The sequence below is a fragment of the Ovis aries genome, chromosome X, assembly GCF_016772045.2.
Source record: "Ovis aries strain OAR_USU_Benz2616 breed Rambouillet chromosome X, ARS-UI_Ramb_v3.0, whole genome shotgun sequence".
Classification (NCBI taxonomy): Eukaryota; Metazoa; Chordata; class Mammalia; order Artiodactyla; family Bovidae; genus Ovis; species Ovis aries.
The window spans coordinates 24,676,905-24,699,660 of record NC_056080.1 but is presented as its reverse complement, the minus strand read 5'-3'; the positions used below and the strand labels follow the sequence as shown (position 1 = coordinate 24,699,660).

At 45.8% G+C, this 22,756-nt stretch overlaps 3 pseudogenes; all 3 read left to right on the top strand.

The window, feature by feature from the left end:
* Positions 1-683: 683 nt before the first annotated feature.
* LOC114111657 (melanoma-associated antigen B4-like) lies at positions 684-5,678 on the top strand (annotated as a pseudogene).
* A 9,737-nt stretch (positions 5,679-15,415) lies between these two features.
* LOC114111660 (melanoma-associated antigen B18-like) lies at positions 15,416-20,390 on the top strand (annotated as a pseudogene).
* Positions 20,391-20,656: 266 nt separating this feature from the next.
* On the top strand, positions 20,657-21,372 carry LOC114111460 (melanoma-associated antigen B5-like; annotated as a pseudogene).
* Positions 21,373-22,756: the final 1,384 nt, after the last annotated feature.

Genomic DNA, 22,756 nt, shown 5'->3' with positions numbered 1-22,756 from the left:
CTGGTCAGGAGAGAAAGGATGTGAGGGTTCGGGAGAGTCAGGATGACGACCAGCCTCCGTGACAAATCGGCAGCTCAGTACCCTCCCCTGTGCTCAGTGCTTCCTCCCGACCAAACATCGGAAAGTGGGGCGGTGGTCTAAGAGGGAGCTTGGAGCCTGGTTGTGAAGGGGCAACCAGGAGACAGCAGAAGGAAGGTCCTGGGACCCTCCATGGGAGGCTGAGTACGCCCTCCTATCCTTGTCTGGGGGTGACAGGGAAGGTGGCAGTGTCAATTTCAGACAGGAGATGGAACGGGCTGGGTGCAGGAGAGGGGCGTTGGATATGGGGGTGTCTCGCACCAATTTTCATTCTGACTCTGAATGTCAGCTGAGAGGACCTGCCTCCCTGACAGGCCCCACTGCCCCGCCCCTTCTAACACCCAGTCAGGACTGTCTGCTGCGCCCCAGGGTTCACTCTCCCTTGCTATTCACCGGTCTCAGGGGACAGGCTGGCCAGGAGAACAGGAGCCCTGTGGGTCCTAGAGTACTGGCCTCGAGGCCCCTCAGAGGCGGCTTCCATTCAAGCCAGGGAAGACTCTCCTCACTGAAGGTTCTCAGAGCATGTCCTTGTCCCTCCTCCAGGTGCCCTCCTTGCCTGCTTTCCTGCCTGCACTCCCACCTGCGGCCCCTGATCTGCTGTCAGCATGCCTCGGAGGCACAAGAACAAGTTCCATACCCGCAGGAAACGCCATCAGCTCTGGGGGGACACTCAGGAGGCCCAGGCCAGTGCTGCTGCAGCGTCAAAGGAGGAGTGCCCTCCTCCCCACTTCTGCTCCTCAGGGTTCTCCTCTGAGCTCCCCTGCTGCTGGCGATCGCCAGGAGCTTGAGGGAGCTATGGCCCTAGCTCTCCTGATGCAGGGCCTTCCTGTGCAGGATCTGATGAAGGTGCCCAGGGCCCAGAGGAGGAAAGTGCAGGTGCCTCCCAGGCAGCCCCTGCCACTCAGAGCACTTGCAAAGATCCTCTGGCCAGGAAGGCCAGGATACTGGTGGAGTTCCTGCTGGAGAAGTACACCAAGAAAGAGCCCATCACACAGAATGCCCTGATGAAAATCGTCAGCAGGAAGTACAGGCAGCACTTCCCTGAGATCCTCAGTACAGCCTGTGAGCGCGTGGAGCTGGTCTTTGGCCTGGATATGAAGAAAGTCGACCGTAGCAGGAACATCTACACCCTCATCAGCAAGCTCAACCTCGGAGGAAACGATTGTCCGAGTGGTGAGGGGTGCTGCCCAAGTCTGGTCTCCTCATGGTGCTCCTGGAGATCATCTTCATAAATGGTAACCGCGCCACCGAGGAGGAGATCTGGTAATTCCTCAGTATGTTGGGGATCTATGCTGGGAGGAGGCACTGGATCTTTGGGGAGCCCAGAAGGCTCATCACCAAAGATCTGGTGCAGAAGGAGTACCTGAACTACCGCCAGGTGCCCAATAGTGATCCTCTGCGCTATGAGTTCCTGTGGGGCCTGAGAGCTTGTGCTGAGACCAGTAAGATGAAGGTACTGGAGGTTCTAGCCAAATTCCACGGTAGGGTCCCTAGTTCCTTCCCAGACCTCTATGAGGAGGCTCTGAGAGATCAGGCTGAGAGAGCAGGACTGAGAGGTGCGGCCAGGGCTCCACCCATGGCTGAAGCCAGTGCTGCTTCCAAGGCAATTCCGCAGCTCCTCCCACATTTAGGGACAGGGCAGGGCACTTTGTTCCCTTTGTGTTGGAAGAGAGCAGTCAGGCTCCTAAATACTGCAGAGTAGTACGGGTTGGAGGGAAGAAAACCCATATCTTCTTACAGTTTTAAAATGATAAGGTAGTTTAGGTCTAGTTTAACAAAATATATATCTGTTTTCTTTTATCCATATGAGAGATATATAGTGAATGATAATCTAAAGTAGAAAGGTGAAGAGGTGAAGGAGGTTTTAGTATTTTCAAATGTTCTTACTTTGGATAAGTTTTATTGTGCTTCAGAATTCAAATGTATGAATTTTATAAATCATAGTTTCTAGCTGTTTTCATGTTTTAAAAGTTTGGGTATTTGTAAAACACACTGAAAGTACTGAATATATTGTTCACAATGCAAACAAGATAACATGACATTAGAAGAGAATGTTTCTTGAAAAGCATTCAAGCTTCTAAAGAGCACGTGGTAGTAGTGGGGTAGATCACATTTATTTCAATCATATTTCTCTGCTTCACACAAGTAACTTCTACATATTATATGTTTCTTTTTTTTTCAAATGTTTTTACTTCTAAGAGTTTTTTCTTCAGAGTATTAATTTGGTAATGATACTGCTGTTATATTCACTGCTGTTTTAAGAGTTTTAAAGGTACAGTTTTGGTAGACATAAAAGATTCAGGAGCCATCTATATTCTTTCTGATCTGCAAGTTGGTAACATAGCAATGCAAGAGTGATTTTCATGCAAATGTGAAGGAAGACCACAGAAACTATTGAGAAAGGAAAAGAAAATGAAGAAAAGAATAGAGTAAAAAGTCTTTAACTTGTGGTTTACCTTATTTTAAACTTCCTTTTAGTAAAAATAAAAAATACTGTGACTTATTTAGCTCATTTAAGAGTATTTTTTCTTTTGTGCTAATTCACTGCATATTCTCTGCTCTCTCCTGGATTGAAAATAAACTCAGATGGGAAGGTGGTATTTGAGGGGTTCATAGTAACATAACTCCCACTTATTTCAAACCAATACTTCTTCATCAGTATGCCACTGCTTTATATGTAGTACATGCATTCCAGCATTCATGTAGGATCGGATTTAGCAGACTCCCTTTCTGGATGGATAACTTGCCAATTTCTCAAGTTCACAAACTGATGAAGTGACCTTCCTGGGACTAGTCCCCTGATCTGGATTCGTGCAGAGCCCACAATGTGCCACTTCTCCCAGCCTAAGCCAAAAATCATGTCTTTTCATTCAATTTTCCTCTAAACACTCCAAAAATGTGTCTCTTGAATACATGGGGCCCTGTCCCAAAGAACTGTTTTGGAATGAAGTTTAAAAAATGCTGATAAATGAATGGTATGAAAGAAGACAAAACTACTCAGGGACAATGTGGTCATGAACACATGCAATGTCAGATACCCTGAAAAGATCAATATGCCCTCATTTATCCTTCCTGATTCTCAGGGACATAAAAGCCTTAGCTTAAGTGCTGTGTCCTCAGGTCAATGGATGGAAGAGTCCCAGCCTCTGATAGATAAATTCCTAAGGGAGTTTAAGGCTGTAGCATGAGAGGACAGGTCTCATTAGGAGATGGGAAGTCAGTGTGAGGACCTGGAGAGAGGACAGTAATAGTGAAAGGAGGGAGGAAATACAGGTCTTCCTAGAGGCCTGACTGAGGACAGGTGCAGCCAGCCATCAGAAGGCCTCAATTTCCAGTCCCAGCTTTCTGTCCTGAGAGAACACAGGTAGATGTGGTAAGTTGGGCAACCTCTGTTTTCTTCTATTGGGTCTCAGAGAGTTGTGGGCCTTACTCTGAGCACATACCCTCAGGAAATGAGACAGGAGCTCCAAGACCTCCCAGCAGTTCCCAGAGGACACCTGGTCATTTCACCAGAGGAAGCTTCAGGGCAACCCTTGATGTGGCAGGAAGGACAGTTCTTTCATACATGCATCGCTACTCTGTGCAGACTGATTTCCTGGGTTTTTTCCTTCAAGTCCTCCATGATAAAGGGAATTGAAGGAACACCCCAAACCAAGTGGCGTGCCCCTCTCCTCAAGTCCTTGCTAGGAAAGTTTACCTTTGATGTTTCTGCACATGCATGACTGCCCCTTCCACTTCTTGGGAAGAAAATTGCTCACTAAATTCCAGACAATAGTCCAAGCTGGAGCCCTTCATTTAGAAGGCTCCCACCAAGAGAAATGACAGCTCTTGGCTGGGGGAGTCTGCCTCCATACGACAGGGATAGAATAGCATAGGATACAGGTAGCTGTCCCAAGTGACTTTGTGGAAAAGAATCCACCTGCAATGCAGGAGATGAAGGTTTGATCCCTGTTCTGGAAGATCTCCTGGAGGAAAAGTGGCTACTCATTCAAATATTCCTGCCTGGAGAATCCCATGGACAGAGAGGCTGGAGTGCTGCAGTTCATGGGATTGCGAAGAGTCAGAAATAAGTGAGGGCCTGAGCACAGACAGACAGACAGAGAGGTAGATCTAGAAGTCTAGGAGGTGAATAGAGATAGAGAAACTTAGGAACCATTGGTAGACCTTTGTAAGTTAACATTGTTCAAGAAAGGTATCAGAATGTAGTGAAGGAAGGCAGGTTTGTTTAAACATAAAGCCATAAATAATCCATGAGATGTTCCCAGGCCTTTAGGTAAAAGAGGAATGTCACGGCCCTTCTGTCCATTTGAAGAAGTTCTACAATAACCCAAGTTTGACCTCATAAGGTCAGACACTCTCCTGTTCCAAATGAATTGGGAGGGAGTGATGTAAGCCTGACCTCTACTCAGAGAAGGCAGTCTTTCCTAGTCCTCCACTTTCCATTGACTATAGAATATATTCCACTTAATCCTCCAGGCAGAGCTCTGTCACCTGCCTCCTTGCATCTCTTACATGCATCCTATATATATAAATCTTTTTCTTGCCTAACATTTTGCTTCTGGCTGAATTCCTTCTGCGCTAAGACACAAACAACCTGAGCCACAGTACGTCCAGGTACCAGGTAAGTGTTTCTAATTAAAATGACCATGGTTCAAGTCCCAAACTGGAATTTGGGGTGGGGTTGCAGTCCTGGCCATGTGGATTTGAGTCAAAACCTGATGTGATAGGTTTCAGGTAGAGGAGGTCTCCATGCTACCCAATCAAAAATTTTAACCTATGTCCTGTTAAACTGATTCATAGGGCTAGAATGAAAGTCACTTTCTTCTGCATTTCTGTGCCTAGACTCCCAAAATCTTTGCTTTTGGGTGGACAAATCCAGACACTGTATGCCATGAAAGCCTCCACTTTGTGTTTATAAAATTTAAGCTGAGTGTGTCTACAGGATAGGGAGAGAATGGACAAAGAAAGAAAAAAGAAAGTGAGCTAAAATTTTCTGGCTACCTTCCGAAATATGGCTGTCCTGGTGCCTCAGATGGTAAAGAATCTAGCTGAAATGGCAGGAGACCCGGGTTCAATCCCTGGACTGGGAAATTCCCCTGGAGAAGGGAATGGCAACCCTCTCCACTATTCCTGCCCAGAGAATCCCATGGACAGGGGATCCTGGAGGGCTACATTCCATGGGGCCACAATGACTCAGACATGACTTAGAGACTGAACAATAACAGCAATCTCCTAACACTTCTACTTTACCACTCCTTGCTGCAACTAGTGAAGCCCAAGTGTCCTAGAGCCTGTTCTCCGCACTAAGAGATGCCACCACAATGAGAAGCCAGTGCATCCCAATGAAGGGTAGCCCCTGCTCCTCGAAACTAGAGAACACACACGCAGCAATGAAGAGCCAGCACAACCAAAATTAAATACATAATTTCTTAAAAAAAATACTCAGGGAAGCCACAATGGCCCCTGTGGCGAGAACTGAACCACATTCTGCCCAGCAAGCTCACAGGTGAGAGATGCCACAGCCATGAAAAGGCCATAAGGGACTTAAGTGACACCTGAAGGCCCTTATGAGCATTTGTCATTTCCTTTCAGATGGATAACTGACTATGCATCGCTGAAGACTTCTCCTTAGGATTCCAGTGAGGTCCCTTATGTCCAAGTCTTCCGTGCCTTAAGGAAAACCTCTGAACTTTGAAAGACTTGCCAGGTAGACTCGTCTGGCTTGACAATGCTTAATTTGCCTAGAAAAGCCCTTCCCCTTCTTCCGATGATACTAACCATCAGCCAGCCTCTGAGCCCTGTTCACAGGAACTCTTTCTGGGCAAAAGAAGGAGCCTCTTGGACCAGAGACCTCTTCTTCACTATACTCAGCATTGAACACCACTGCTCCCGGCCCCATCAACAATGCTTGGCTCTCTAACCTCAGGCTCCAGAACTCCTTAAGCTCTAAGGCCTAAGTGCCTGAAAGAACTTAGACACAGGTCCTGTTCCTGAAGAGAACTATGACCAGAGATAGCTGCAAACATTATGGGCAAGATGTGGTGGTGAAATCTTGGCAGGGCCTAGAGATGAGAGTCCACTCTGGCCCGGAGTCTCTGCCTGGCACAGAAAACATTCCTTTACCAACATTCCCATTTCCATCTCCCTGTGAACTGCCTTCCTATCCTTTCATGTCCCAAACAACTACCATTAAAATTTTCTTCTGTCTTTGGCTCTGGGCTTTGGCCATGTTGATGAGTTATTCAGTTTTCCTGTGTCTCTCTCATGTCTATGTGTTATTACACTTTTATTTTATCCTATTAATCTGTCTCACATCAATTTAATTCTTCAACCATCCACAAAAAATCAGAAGGGCAGGGGGGAATTTCATCCTCCTCCATATTAGCTACATCTCACATATTTCTTTCTGTGTTCAAAATCCTTCTTAATGAGGTATTCAATAACAAAATAAAAGCTATGAATGTCATTAATCATTTTAGTCATATTGATATAATTTTATTTTTCTTTATGGTTTTCTAATTTTTATTTATTTATTAACTGAGCATTACCCCGCCCAATAGAGCAAGAGTCAGGTTTCCTCAGAGCCAGTCCCTCCCATCAGCAAGCTTCCACAAGCCTCTTAAACTCATTCTTCAGAGGGCAGAGAGAAGAACCACAATGCCCTATTCTCTAGAATGAAAACCACAATCACACTAAACTAAGCTAAATGATCACGTGAATCACACCTTTGTGTAACTCAAAAGCTATGGATAAGGTTTTGCAGGGCTACCCAAGGTGGACGGGTCATGGTGGAAAATTCTAACCAAATGCAGTCCACTGGAGAGGAGAATAGCAAATCACTTCAGTATCCTTGCCGTGAGAACCCCATGAACATCAGGAAAAAGCAAAAAGAAATGATACCAGGAGAGCATACCAGGGGAGATACCTGAGCCCCCAGGTCAGTAGGTGTCTAATACGTTATTGGGGAAAAGCCCAGAAATAGCTCCAGAAAGAATGAAGAGACTGGGCTAAAGTCAAAATGACGCTTAGTTGTGGATGTGTCTGGTGGTAAAAGTAAAGTCTGATGCTGTAAAGAACAGTACTACATAGGAACCTTCAATGTTAGGTACATGAATCAATGGAAATTGGTCAAGCAGGAGATGGCAAGAGTGACCGTCAACATTTTAGAAATCAGACAACTAACATGGACAGGAATGGGTGAATTTAATTGAGATTACCATTGTATCTGTGGGCAAAATCCATTAGAAGAAATGGAGCAGTCTCATAGTCAAAAAAAGACTGCGAACTGCAGGTACTGGGGAAGTGTCCACAAGGACAGAATGATCTTGGTTCATTTCCAAGGCAAAGCATTCAGTATCACAGTAATCCAAGTCTATGCTTCCAAACACTGATGCCAAAGAAGCTAGAGTCCAGCGGTGCTATGAAGATGTACATCACAGCCTAGAACTAACATCCCCCAAAATGTCCTTTTTGTAATAGGGGACTGGAATGGAAAAGTAGGAAGTAAATGAATAACTTGCAGCTGAAGATGGAGAAGCTCTACACAGTCTGCATAAACAAGACCCGGAGCTCACTCTGGCTCAGATCATAAGCTCCTTACTGCAAAAGACAGACTTAAGCTGAAGAAAGTAGAGAAAATCATTAGGCCATTTAGATATGACCTAAATCAATTTCCTTATGATTATACGGTGGAGGTGTGGAATACTTTCAAGGGATATGATCTGGTAGAAAGACTGCCTGAAAAACTAAAGATGGAGGTTCAGAACAAGGTATAGGAGGTGGTAACCAAAACCATCCACAAGAAAAAGCTATGAAAAAGGCTAAATGATTGTCTGAGGAGGCCTTACAAATACCTGAGAAAGAAGAGAAGCAAAGGGCAAAGGAAAGATATACCAATCTGAATGCAGATTTCCAAAGAACAGCAAGGAATAATAAGAAAGCATTTTCAAGTGAACAATGCAAAGAAATAGAGGGAAAATAGAATGGGAAAGACTAGACTTCTCTTCAAGAAAATTAGAGATACCAAGGGAACATTTCATGCAAAGATGGGCACAATAAAGGACAGAAACTATAGGGACAGAACAGAAGCAAAAGATTTTAAGAAGAGGTGGCAAGGAGATACAGAAGAACTGTTCAACAAAGGTCTTTATGACCCAGATAACAGTGATGATGTGATCACTCACGTAGAGCCAGACATCCAAGAGTGCGAAGTCAAGGGGGCCTTAGGAAGCATTCCTAGAACAAAGCTAGTGGAGGTGATGAAATTTCAGCTGAGCTATTTCAAACCCTAAATGATGATGATGTTAACATACTGCACTCAATAGGCCAGCAAATTTGGACCACTCAGTAGAGGACACAGGACTGGAAAAGGTAAGCTTTCATTCCAATCCCCAAGAAGTGCAATGCCAACGAATGTTCAAACTATCATATAATTGTGCTCATTTCACATGCAAGCTAGGGAATGCTCAAATGCTTCAAGGTACGCTTCAACAGTATCTGAAAAGCGAACTTCAATATGTACAAGCTGGGTTCAGAAAAGGCAGAGGTATCAGATATCAAATTGGTAATCTCCATTGGGTCATAGACAAAGCAAGAGAATTCCAGAAAACTTCTACTTGTTTGACTATGCAAAAGCCTTTGCCTGTATCACAAGAAACTGCAAGATTCTTAAATGATGGGAATACCAGACTACCTTACCTGCCTTCTGAGAAACCGGTATACAGGTCAAGAATGTATAGTATCATGTAAGAATTGAATCGCCAGTCTATGTCTGACGCAGGATACAGCATGCTTGGGGCTGGTGCATGGGGATGACCCAGAGAGATGTTATGGGGAGGGAGGTGGGATGGGGGTTCATGTTTGGGAATGCATGTAAGAATTAAAGATTTTAAAATTTAAAAAATAAAAAACTAAAATTAAAAAAAAAGAAGCAACAGTTAGAAGTGGACAAGGAACAATAGACAGGTTCAAATTTACGACACGAATACATTAAGGCTGCATATTGTCACCCTGATTATTTCAGGTAAATGCACATACATCATGAAAATTCCCAGATGGAAGAACACAAGCTGGAATCAAATTGGCAGGAGAAATATCAATATCTTCAGATGTGCATATGATACCACCCTTATGGCAGAAGGTGAAGTTGAACTAAAGAGACTCTTGATGAGAGTGAAAGAAGAGTATGAAAAACTTGGCTTAAAACTCAACATTCAAGAAACTAAGATCATGGCATCTGGTCCCAACACTTCATTGCAAACAGATGGGGAAAAAGTAGAAACAATGGAAGATTTAAATTTCTTCTCCAAAATCACTGTGGATGGTGAAAGCAGCCATGGCGGTGGTGGTGGTGGTTTAGTCACTAAGTCGTGTCCCACTCTTGCGACCCCATGGGCTGTAGCCTCCCAATCTCCTCTGTTCCTGGGATTCTCCAGGCATGAATACTGAATTGGGTTCCCATTTCCTTCTTCAGGCGATCTACCTGACCCGGGAATTGACCGTGGATTTCTTGCACTGTAGGCAGATTCTTTTACAAACTGAGCTATGAGGAAGCCCCAAATTAAAAAGATGCCATGAAATTAAAAGACGTTAATTCCTTGCAAGAAAAGCTATGACAAACCTAGATCACATAATAAAAAGCAGAGATATTACATTGCCAAAAGAGGTGTGTCTAGTGAAAGCTATGATTTTCCCAGGGGTCATGTGTGGATGTGAACACTGGACCATAACGAAGGCTGAGTGATGAAAAATTGCTGCTTTTGAATTGTGGGGCTGGAGAAGACTCTTCAGAGTCCCCTGGATAGAAAGGAGATCAAACCAATCATTCCTGAAAGGAATCAACCCTGCATGTTCATGGGAATATCTGATGCTGAAGTTGAAGTTCCAAACTTTTGGCCACTTATGGGAAGACCTGACTCATTGGTAAAGACCCTGATGTTGGGAAAGATGGAAGGGAAAAAGAAAAGGAGGCAGCACAGGATGAGATGGTTGGATGGCATTACTGATTGGATGGACATGACTTTGAGCCAACTCCAGGAGATGGTAAAGCATAGGAGCCCAGCGTGCTATGGATCATGGGGTCACAGTCAGAGATGACTGAGCAACTGAACAAAAGCAACAACACAGAACTGCAAAACAACAAAAGTAAAATATATTGTAAGCAACGGACAATAGTTAATAACACCATATTGATATTAGTTGCTCAGTTTTAACAAATGAACTTGTATCAGTTGAACCAATCCAAGATGTTAATAACAGAAGATGCTAAGTGGAGGAAGAGACTAGCTCTATAGCTAGTCTATAGTATAGAGACTAGCTCTGTATACTATCTGCTAAATTTTCTGTAGTCCTAAATCTGTTCTTTAAAAAAATGCAGATGCTCACAAGACAAGATGTTTACAACTCATTATGAACGCAAACCAAAGCTACAATGATGCATCACCTCACACTTGCCAGAAAGGCTATCATAAAAAAATCTAGAAACAATAAGTGCTGAGGTGGCATGAAGAAAAGAGAACCCTCTTGCACTTTGAGGGGGAAAGTAAATTGATATAGCCACTACGGAGAACAGTATGGAGAGTCCTTTCAAAACTAGAAATAAAACTACCCTATAACTCAGCAATCCCACAACTGGGCATACACACCGAGAAAGCCATGCGTGAAAACATTCATGAACCGCACTGTTTATTGAAACACTATTTACAATAGCTAGGACATGGAAGCAACCACCTCAACTTCCACTGAGAGATGAATAGATACAGAAGTTGTGGTAGATGTATACAATGGACTATTACACAACCATAAAAAGAACCAAATGTAAGACAGTTGTAGTGAGGTGGATCATGGGAAAAGCAAGAGAGTTCCAGAAAAACATATATTTCTGCTTATTGACTATGCCAAAGCCTTTGACTGTGTGGATCACAATAAACTGTGGAAAATGCTGAAAGAGATGGGAATACCAGACCACCTGACCTGCCTCTTGAGAAAGCTGTACGCAGGTCAGGAAGCAACAGTTAGAACTGGACATGGAACAACAGACTGGTTCCAAACAGGAAAAAGAGTGCGTCAACGCTGTATATTGTCACCCTGTTTATTTAGCTTATATGCATAGTACATCATGAAAAACACTGGACTGGAAGAAACACAAGCTGGAATCAAGATTGGTGGGAGAAATATCAATAACCTCAGATATGCAGATGACACCACCCTTATGGCAGAAAGTGAAGAGGAGCTGAAAAGCCTCTTGATGAAAGTGAAAGAGGAGAGCGAAAATGTTAGCTTAAAGCTCAGCATTCAGAAAACAAAGATCATGGCATCCGGTCCCATCATTTCATGGGAAATAGATGGGAAACAGTAGAAACAGTGTCAGACTTTATTTTTTGGGGCTCCAAAATCACTGCAGATGGTGACTGCCACCATGAAACTAAAAGACGCTTACTCCTTGGAAGAAAAGTTATGACCAACCTAGAGAGTATACTCAAAAGCAGAGACATTACTTTGCTGACTAAGGTCCGTCTAGTCAAGGCTATGGTTTTCCAGTGTTCATGTATGGATGTGAGAGTTGGACTGTGAAGAAGGCTGAGTGCCAAAGAATTGATGCTTTTGAACTGTGGTGTTGGAGAAGACTCTTGAGAGTCCCTTGGACTGCAAGGAGATCCAACCAGTCCATTCTGAAGGAGATCAACCCTGGGATTTCTTTGGAAGGAATGATGCTAAAGCTGAAGCTCCAGTCCTTTGGCCACCTCATGCAGAGTTGACTCATTGGAAAAGACTCTGATCCTGGGAGGGATTGAGGGCAGGAGGAGAAGGGGATGATTGAGAATGAGATGGCTGGTTGGCATCACAGACTCGATGGACGTGAGTCTGAGTGAACTCCGGGAGTTGGTGATGGACAGGAGGCCTGGCATGCTGTGATTCATGGGGTCGCAAAGAGTTGGACCCGACTGAGTGACTGAACTGAACTGACCTGTAGTGAGGTGGATGCACCTAGAGTATGTTACACCAAGTGATGTAAGCCAGAAAGAGAACAAAAATTATTGCGTATTAACACATTTCTATAGAATCTAGAAAATGGCACTGATGAATCTATCTGCAGGGTAAGAATAGAGACACATGCAGAGAAAAGACGTGGACACAGCAAGGGATGGAGAGAGAGGGACAAACTGAGAGAGGCTGTGACGTATATGCACTGCCATGTGTACCAGAGATAGCTAGTGGGGAGATGCTCTGGAACAGAGGCAGCTCAGACTGCTGTCTGTGACAACGTAGAGGACTGAGATAGGGGTGGCGTGAGGGATGCTTATGGAGGGGCATATATGTATACTTATGGCTGCTTCATAGTGTTGTACAACAGAAACTAACACACTATAAAGCAGTTATCCTCCAATTAAAATTTTTCATAAACGCTTTTATTTAAAATGTAGTAAAAATCTGGACAAGGACACATAGCCAGTACAGAGTTATATACAACAATGCCAAATGAATAAGAACAATGAAAACCAAAAGATAACATAAGAATTTATCCTCGAATTAAAAATCTTAGAAAATAAAAACAGGAAATATTCAAACATATAAAAAAATTTACCTATCTCATATAAAATAGATCACCATAACAAAATCAAGAGTCTGGCCTGGAAGGATCAACAACTTCTTTGGTCACGTAATAGAAAATACACCATAAATAAAAGCAACCATACAAAAATCGTACCTAAAAGAAACCTCAGAACAATGTATACAGTCCACAGAGACAACAAGAAGAACTTCCTGACAGCCTTAGGAGAAAGAAGTGTCAAACAGAATAGGATGTTATGTGTATTCCTGAGGAGCACATACTGTAAGACTGTCGATGTTCCTTAACTCCTGGACAGATCTACTCCAGTCAGACCAGCTGAGACCACAATCAAACATGGGCTGCTGTTTCCTGTACCCAGAATAAACCATGGAGCACTTATACAAGGAATAAAGACAACTATTAACAGAAGCAAAAACACAAAACTAAATAATCCCCAAGGCAAAGTATGTCTCTAATGAACTTGACCCTAGGAGTGCCAAGGTGAGGGAGTACTCGGAGATTGACAAGGGCTGTGCAGCCTACAAGGGAAGAAGACACAGTATCAACTGGAAAAGGCTTTAAAGTTCAGCCCTTAATACTTCCAGTGTGCCCTGGGGCCATGAATCGCTACTGAAGGAATGAATCACTGAAGGAATCTGAGGTAGCATCTCAGCGCTCCCATGCCAAGACCATGGGGAACAGAAGTTTCAGTTGGATGTGGCAGTATGGCCCAGAGGTCATGAAATAACCAGCACAAACTTTGCTGGTGGATGACAACTGGCCCTTTTAAGTGATCACCTTAATAGAGTGTCACACAGGGACTAAAAGAGAAAATGTAGTACCACAAAAGTTGTACCAAAGGACAGAAATTCACCTCAGAACTTTCGAGCAATGCCCCTGCAGTCGACTAAGAGCCCACAGCGAGAACTGTCAGGCTAAGGAGCCCCTTCACTTCTCTACTGGGATTGTGTGGGGCATGGTTGGGGACAGAGGTGGATTCATACCAGAAAGGAAGGATTTCCAGGCCCTGTCAGCAGTCAATGTGAAGATCCTGAGTGAGATGTGAGGGGTTCCACACCACAGAAGGCAATCTCCCATCCTTCCCTCTCAGCTCATCTTACCGGCAGCAGCCATTTCCTGGAAGCCTCAGGCAGAGGTGTCCAGGGGAGATGTACGTACACTTCACACCAGGAGTCTCGGGACGTGATGTCTTCGATGTGAGGCCTTGGCCTCAGGTCAGCAGATGGCACGTAGCCCACCATCTACAGGGGTCAAGGGAAGACACGGAGATTGGATGGAGCATCACCCAGCCCAGAAGACGGGGCCCGAAAGTGCCCTCACTGTCATTCTCAGGAGCTCCAGGAAGCCAGTTTGGCCAGGCCAGAAACAATTCCTGCTGGGGTGCTGACGGAAGCTAGAGCCTGGGAGGGAGGCCCGTAGACTCCGCTCAGTACAGGAAAGGTCTCAGGATCTGCTGATTCAAGGAAAGGTGCACATGCCAATCCTCCGGGAAGCTCCCCCGGAACCCCGCCCACCCTGGCCCCGCCTCTGCTGTCCGCCTGGAACACAGACGCACATGACAGGAAGTGACGACCACGCACACACGCTGCGGCTGCGAAGCCATCTTGGAGAGCTGCTGTCGTCTTAGAGAACTGCCGTGTAGGGTGCCCAGACGGAGGACTCCCAGGTCTCACAAGGTGTCCAAATGTGAGGTGACGTGAGTTACAAGTGCGGGAACACATGTCTGGCACGACCAAGCCTTTCCCTCTGAAAAGGGGGGGCCGGACAACCCCCGGCCACCCTGCCCCTGTTGTCCCCTCGAAAATTCGGGCCTGTATCTTAACCCCCGAGTCCAGCCACATCACCCAGGTGGTCTCCGAGAGGAAGGCTTCGGTCCAGGCCTGGTGGACTCCAGTTCTGCTCAGTAGAGGGAAAGCCCCTAGCCCTGTAGCTAAAGGAGGGACCCTCGGTGGGCACTGAGGGTCTCCACACCCCAGAAAGGCGGCCACGTGAAACCCCCACCCCACAACTTGGCCTCGGAGCATGCGGGTAGGATCGGGGCAGCTCTAATGGCTGTGGGGCACCCTCATTGTGATCTCGGATGTGGGACAATGAGAGAGGAGGGGACCTCGGTCCGAGACATTGGTAGCTGGTCAGTACAGGGAGGATGTCAGGGCTCAGGAGGAGCCAGGGTGAGGATCATCCTCCCCGACACACAGGCCAGTCAGGACCTTCCCCTGTGGTCAGCGCTTCCTCCTGGCCAAACACGGGGAAGGGAGGCTGCAGTCTGAGTGGGGAGGTTAGAGCTTGCTTACAGTAGGGCGGGTCCTGGGACCCTTCGGTGGGAGGCTGAGCGCTCCCTCCTCTCCTACTCCAGAGTCACAGGGAAGGTGGCAGCATCAGCTTCAGAGCAGAAGAGGGATCGGGGTGGGTGCTAGGGGTCATTCCCGTTTTCATCCTAACTCTGAATGTGAACTGAAAGGACATGCCTCCCCTGCCGCCCCTCACAGGCCCCTGTCTAAACCCCAAGCAGGGTGTCTGGCTGCGCCCCAGGTCTCAGTCTCACTTCCTCCTCAGGGGTCTCAGGGGACAGGCTGACTAGGAGAACAGGAGACTTGTGGGTCCTAGAGCAGTGGCCTCAAGGCACCCTACGAAGCAGACTTTTTTAAACCGGAGACGACTCTCCCTGGTGAAGGTGCTCACAACATTTCTTTGTGTTCCTCAAGGTGCCCTCATTGCCTGCCTTCCTAACTGCACGCCCACCTGTGGTCCCTGACCTGTGTCATCATGTCTCGGAAGCACAAAAGCAAGCATCATGCCCACGGGAAATGCCACGAGGTCCAGGGGGACACTCAGGAGTCCCAGGCCAGTGCTGCTGCAGCCCCAGGAGAGGAGTGCCCCTCCTCCCCTCTTCTGTCCCTCAGGGTTCTCCCCCGGGCTCCCCAGCTGCTGGCAATCGCCAGGAGCTTCAGGAGCCATGGCCCTAGCTCTCCTGATGCAGAGGCTTCCTGTGCAGGATCTGATCAAGGTGCCCAGGGCCCTGAGGAGGAAAGTGCAGATGCCGCCCGAGCAGCCCTGCTCACTCAGAGCATTCGCAAAGATCCTCTCATGAGGAAGGCCAGCATGGTGATGGGTTTCCTGCTGGAGAGGTACACCAAGAAGGAGCCCATCACAAAGAATGCCATGCTGAATGTCATCGGAAGGAAGTGCAAGCTGCACTTCCGGAGATCCTGAGCAGAGCCTCTGAGCGCGTGGAGCTGGTGTCTGGCCTGGAGCTGAAGGAAGTCAACTGCAGCAGGAACATCTATGCCCTCGTCAACAAGTTCACTCTCCGGGTTGAGGAAGGTTCAAGTGATGAAGAGGAGCTGCCCAAGTCTGGTCTCCTCATGGCGCTCCTGGGCATCATCTTTATGAAGGGTAACCGCGCCACCGAGGAGGAGGTCTGGGATTTCCTCAGTGTGTTGGGGATCTATGCTGGGAGGAAGCACTCCATCTTTGGGGAGCCCAGAAAGCTCATCACCAAAGATCTGGTGCAGAAGGGTACCTCAACTACCGCCAGGTGCCCAATAGCGATCCTCCACTCTACGAGTTCCTGTGGGGCCCTAGGTCTTATGCTGAGACCAATAAGATGAAGGTGTTGGAAGTTGTGGCCAAAATCCAGGATATGGTCCCGAGTTCCTTCCCAGACCTCTGATGAGGCTCTGAGAGATCAGGCGGTTAGAGCAGGGCTGAGAGGCATTCCCATTTCTCTAGCTATGGCTGAGGCCACTGCCCTTCCAGGGCCAAGACCTACAGCTCCTCCCACATCTAGGGAGGGGTCAGGACACTTTGTTCCCTTTGGGTTGGAATAGAACAGTCCACCTCCAAAACAGTGCAGGGTAGTAGGGGTGGGGGGAACAAAACCCATATGTTCTTCACAGTTTTAAGTAGTATGGGAGTTTAGGTGCAGTTTGCATGTTTTCCTGTTATCCATATGAATACTGTCTAGTCAAAAATAGATGATTTCGTTAGGTACGTGGAGGTGTTTTATACAATATTTAAATGTTACTAATCTTCATAAGGTTTATTTTGCTTCAGAATCTAGGTTTATTAATGTCATGGAGATGTTTACTGCTATTAGGTTTATGACTAGGAGTTCATTTTTGTAAACAACCTGAACAGACTTCAATATTTTCCTTACCGTTCAGGATGAGGTAATATAGCATTGGAATAGGATTTTACTTGGAAATGTGTAAGAATCCTAGAGATAAATATTTGGGATCAGAAAGCTTTCAGAGTAAACACGGGTTTCTTCTTCATTTGTCTTATCTGTCCTCTTTCTTGTAAAAGCTAATAACATGGACTTAGATTTGTGTAGCTTATTCAAACTGTATGACACTTAAATCATAATAAAACAGAGTCTTTGCTCATTATTTCTGTTTTCTGCCAAATTAATTGACCATCTTCTTTTAGAAGGCTTTCTTATAGTACTGGGTTGGTACGAAATGGAGACCAAGCCACTGCCCATGGAATTTTGAGTCTAGCAGCAGGTACCATCTACAGAAGGTGGTGAGCTAACTCTAAGGAATAAACAAATCATAAATTTAAATGGTGGAGGTGTGGAAGAGGAGGTTCCAGATGAGAGCAAGCACGTCTACTTTACCTGATTAAGGCAGCACTGGGTCTTGGGAAACCTCTAGTTCCTCGGTGGGAGGTCATTTTCAGTCCAGATGCATGATGGGCTAGATGAAGCTGTGGGAGTGATGCCAGAGCTCATGCCATGGTTCTCAGAGGTGAGGCTGTAAACCTGGAATATATCTCAACCATATACTTACCATTATTTGGGGATATCTGAAAACTATAGGCAATCTCAACATAGGGAATGGAATAGGCCCTGTGCAGTTGAGCCAGGCAAGTGAACACTCACACTACATGTTTTCATCAAAAGCTGTCCACAGAGTTTCTGAGAAATAAGGGTGATACCCATTGAAGCGAGATGCCAAGATGTCACGGGACTGTCTCTCTCTTTCCGGGATGGGAGCACCAGAACTTGCTCTGTTAAATGGGCAGTTTAATTAGGTTGTGTTTAGTGTAATTTGGGAAACTTTAAGGGTGGGCTCAATTTTTACTGTCAGTGGGATTAAATTAGGGTTGTTTTGGACAAAAAACAGCACCTGAGAGGAACGTTCTTGGTCCTTGAGACAAATGAACTTGTACTTTCACCCATGTGGAGAAGATAACCACAAAGACATCCTAAAACAGGTGCTCAAATAGGGAAATACTGCTTAGTTTTACTCGCTTGGGAGCATTAGTGCTGATGTGGATTTGATTCTTGTTTGGAGTTGCATATTCTCTAATATAGCCTGGAAATAAAATTATATGATGGAAGTTTGTGATCATTCAGGGTCAAAATCACCTTCGTAATAACTGCCATTCATTCAACATACCAAAGCTTGTCTCATACTGTGTCAGGTGATTTACATACATCACACATGTCTGTGGTCCTACACTATAGACTTTTTCAAACACAATTTGGAGATAAAGAAGCTGGAATACAGAAGGTAAATTCAAAGCTCATAAATGATAAGAGCTGGACTGAACCCCGGCACTGAATTCCTCCGGAGCCCACACTGTGCCACTTCTCCAGGATGAGGCCAACCTTGTGTCACTTCCTCTTTCTGAACATTAGTCAAAAAAGGCATTTCACATGCTAAATAGAATTTCATACCCAAACACGGTTTTGGAATAAAAAGCCCCAGAAATAAGTAACAAAAATATGAAAATAAAAGTGGAGTACGAATAAAGAAGGAGACAGTATTCAGTGACAATTGAACTACAAAGGAAACATCAGTAAACCACAAAAGATCAGCGATGCACAAAATCATTTAATTCAGCCCCTTCCTTTCAGAGAGTAAATCTGTTAGAAGGTTCTACAAGAGGCTGTGTCTGGTCAGTGAAGAGAAGGAAGAGATCAGCGTGTTTTCTCTGATAGCACACTACCTATGCTGGGGCCCCCTCCCGGACTGCAGCTTCCCCATCACTCCTGGGTCTCAACCCATTCTATGTGAGATTTGGTGCAGGCAGACTAAGACTTCTCAAAGATGTGGCATTTCCCAAGAAGTCTTTCATAGAAGAGACAGGAGTCAAGGTAAAGACAGATGAATGAGGAACTGAAGTCACAGAGAGACTGGCCTGTGTCTGCTCTCAGAAGGCCAAGACAGGGCTGCCAGGCTGCACATTCCCTCACTTCTCTTCAGGGCTTGCAAGGACATGGTCTTTGCTCTACATGGGTCACCTCAGGCTGAAAGTGGAAATCCTGAGTCCCCAGGAGTCAAGGTGAGGCACCTGAGTCAGCTCATACCCCTACACTGAACACAGAGGGCCCCAAGAAGCCTGAATCCTGTTGTCATCCCTGAAGGCACAAGTAGGAGCAGACTCGTGTGGCATTCCCAGACTTTCCCTCTCGGGCATCACAGGGAGGGAGGAGCTTAGTCTGAGGAGAGCTCCCTTATGTAAACAAAGGAGCCCCACACCCTGCCAGGAGTCAAGCTTTGGACCTATGAAACCCCCTGACCTCAGAACTCTGAGGAAACCACACAGAACCCTGCCCTTCCTGGCATCCCTTGGATACCTGCTCATTGTTGACATGATATGTGCATTTCCTTCTATGATGTCACAAGTGGGACTGGGACATGGTCCAAGGGGTATAGCCTAGGGCCAGCAGTGGGATTATTTCCAGGTTTTCCAGAAACCAACTGAATACCCTGAAGACGAAGGGAACCACACAGCCCATCACCGTATGATTCATCCTCTGCGCCTCAGAAGACCAGGGACGGGTATGGACAGATGAGGAGAATCTTACTTTCTCCTAGGGTCTCATGGAGATGCTTGCCCTACTGTAAGAAAGTATAGTAGTAGAAGGGGTGGACCTAAGGGGAAGGGAGGGTAGAATTTCAGGCCACAACAGAGGTCAAAGCAAGGACTGAGGGATCATCTACCAATAAAAAGAAGTGATAATGAATCCAGCCCTGTTCCTTATAGCCCTTGAAGAACCAGGACAGAGCTATCAAGCTGAAGTTCCACCAACATTTATTTGTATCAGGTGTGTCGGAGGTGAAACCCTTAGTATGAAGTTGCAGATACCATTCCAAGAAAGGGGTGGGGACACCAGGCCCTATGGGGAACCAAAGGAAGCACTCTTAATTCGTGTTGAGGACTCCAGAGGCAGGGACAGAAAACTTCCCAGTGCACACTCAGTACTGCGTGATAACTACTGACTGAGGTGATGCGGTGAGGACCTCTTCACTTCTCAGAAATCCCAGGGAGCTTTGTGATGCCGACTACAGAACAGCAGAGGGAATAGGTCCTATGACTGGCCACTAGTTGGGTTGGTGGTCTTGAATGTGAAATAACAGATGCCTCTGTGTAGGAGACTACCAGCCCCTTCTGTCACCCCAGCATGCCTGAGGCAGGGGTAGCAGGATGCAGCCTAAAGATCACTCTAATTTCCTTCAATAACTTTCCCAAAGGACAGGCTGATTAAGAGAATAGGAACCCTGGGAGTTTTCAGAACAGTGCCCTCAAGAAAACCACAAATGTAGCCTTCCTGATAACCAAAGTGGTATTCCCCTGCTGCAGCTGCACACTCAACCTTCGTCATCCTGTGGGCCCTTATCACCTGCCCTCCTACTCACACTTCTAATCATTGTCCCCCAGAGCAGTCATCATGCTTGGGGGCCAGTCTCATAAACTCTGCATCCGTGAGAAACACTACCAGACCTGATATGAGCCCCAGAGTCACAAGGGAGTGCAGCTCACTGCAGTAATGGAAGATCTTCCTCTATCTCTTCTCTTTGGAAGATATCATAGAGCTCATCAGCTACTGGGTCAAATAGCACTTCCCAGGGGTCTTTGGAAGCCCCATCTACTACCAGCACTTTTTCAACTACTGCTGACCCAACATCTGATGAAGAAGATACCAGTCAAGATGAGGAAGATTCACGTTCCTCATCTTCTACCAAAAACACCTACCGTGATACTCTGAACAGCATGACAAGTTTGTTGGAGCAGTTCCTTCTGTGTAAGTATAAAATGAAGCAGCCCATCACGAGGAAGACATGCTGCAGATTATCCACCCAAGATACCATCACCGATTTGCCGAGATTCTCAAGAGAGCCTCTGAACACATCGAGGCTGTCTTTGCAGTTGACTTGAAGGAAGTTGACTCAACCATCCACTCCTATGACCTCGTCAGCAAACTGAACCTTCCCAGCTATGGGAGGGTGTAGGATGGTAGGGGCTTACCTAAGACTGGTCTCTTGATGACAGTTCTGGGTGTGATCTTCGTGAAGGGCGACTGTGCCACTGAGGAAGACATCTGGAAATTCTTGAATATGATGCGAGTACATGCTGGGAGAAAACCTATCATCTACGGAGAGCCCAGGAAGCTCATCACCAGAGAGTTAGTGACGATGGAGTGATGTTACTAACAGTGATGTTACTAACTAACATCAGTGATGTTAGTGATGGTACCTGGAGTACCGTCAGGTTGCCCACCACGATCCTCCACATTACGAGTTCCTGTGGGGCCCAGGAGCCCATGCTGAAACCAGCAAAATGAAAGTCCTGGAATTTTTGGCAAAAGTCAATGATACGGTCCCCAGTGCCTTCTCATCACAATATGAAGAAGCTTTGTGAGATGAGGAGGAGAGAGCTCGAGCCACAGTTCCAGCCAGGCCTGGCACCACTGTCCCTTCCAGGCATGATCCACTGCCACGTCCAGCAGCTTCTCCCACCCCTACCGAAGATGAAGACTTTTAAAAGATCATCCAGATAAGAAAATGTGACATCAAAATAGGGACTTTTGCCGAAATGGGATGCAATCCCACAATATAATTGCTGGGACAATGGAATGAAAAAATAAAATGAAAAAGTTCAAAACATGATCAACCTTGATTGTTCTCCATCTTTTCGGTCTTCTGTTTTGTAAAACTAAATAATTTATACCTCGATATCCTTCTTGAAAAATTCAGGAGGTATTAAACCTTACCAAGTTAGACCTCTTACTGTCTTCATTTATTTTTTGAGCACCTGCTCTTTCAAAGGCTCTGTGCTAGTTCTGGTGAGGCTAAGATCAAGACCTAGCCTATCCCCATACAACTTTATATAGAAGGAGCTGCAATCACATAAGCAAGATCTTGAGATAGCCTTTAGGAATGACAGGAACGTAAAAGACTATCCAGGAAGAAATCTCTACCTGGGTAACGTACGGATCTGTTAGGCTCTCCACAGAAAAACCCACAGAATGGGTGGTTGAAACAACGGAAACTTATTTTCTCAGAGTTCTAGAGTCTGCAAGTCCAAGGTGAGGGCTGGTTTACCCTGAGGCCTCTCCCCTTGGCTGCCAGGTGGCTACCCTCTTCACTTGCATTCCTTTTAAGTGCATATATCCCTGGTGCCTCCTTTTGTGTCTCAATTTCTTCTGATAGTCACACTGGGTTATGGCCCACACTAATGACTTCATTTTAACTCAACCATCTCTTTAAAGACCTTATTTCTAACTACAGTTGCATTCTGAAGTACTCCGAGTTATGCCTTCAATATGCATTTGTGGAGGGATACAATTTGGCCCCTAACAGACAGAAATCTAAGGTGTCTCTGCTCTTATCTCAATGCAGGAGATTCCCATGCACAGACTGGTATTCTATGCACATCGTCTCCAGGGAGTTTCTGAGATGTAAGGGTGAACTCCCTTAGGAAGAAAGACATTCCTCCCTGTATCCCTTTTGAATTCTTATAGTTAGACTACTAGTAAACTTGACACAAGACAGGGTAACAGGAGACAAAGAGACAAATTGCAATTCATGTGCACAAGAAGTGTCATAGAAAGGGGACCTAAGAAGTGGGCAAAGCAGGCAGCTTCTTTACTTAGTAGACAACACAACAATTTGTGAGGAATTGACAGGACAAATCCACTTAGGTGTAAGGTACTCAACTAGTAAGGAATCTAAACAGAATGTGTACCCAGGGTAGTAAATTAAAGACTTAACAAGGTTTGTGTATACAGGCTTCTCTGCTTGAACTGCCCATTTCTGGTTGGAAGGGTTTCCCTCTGCCTCCAGATGCAGGCAGTACATTCTTCATATGAGG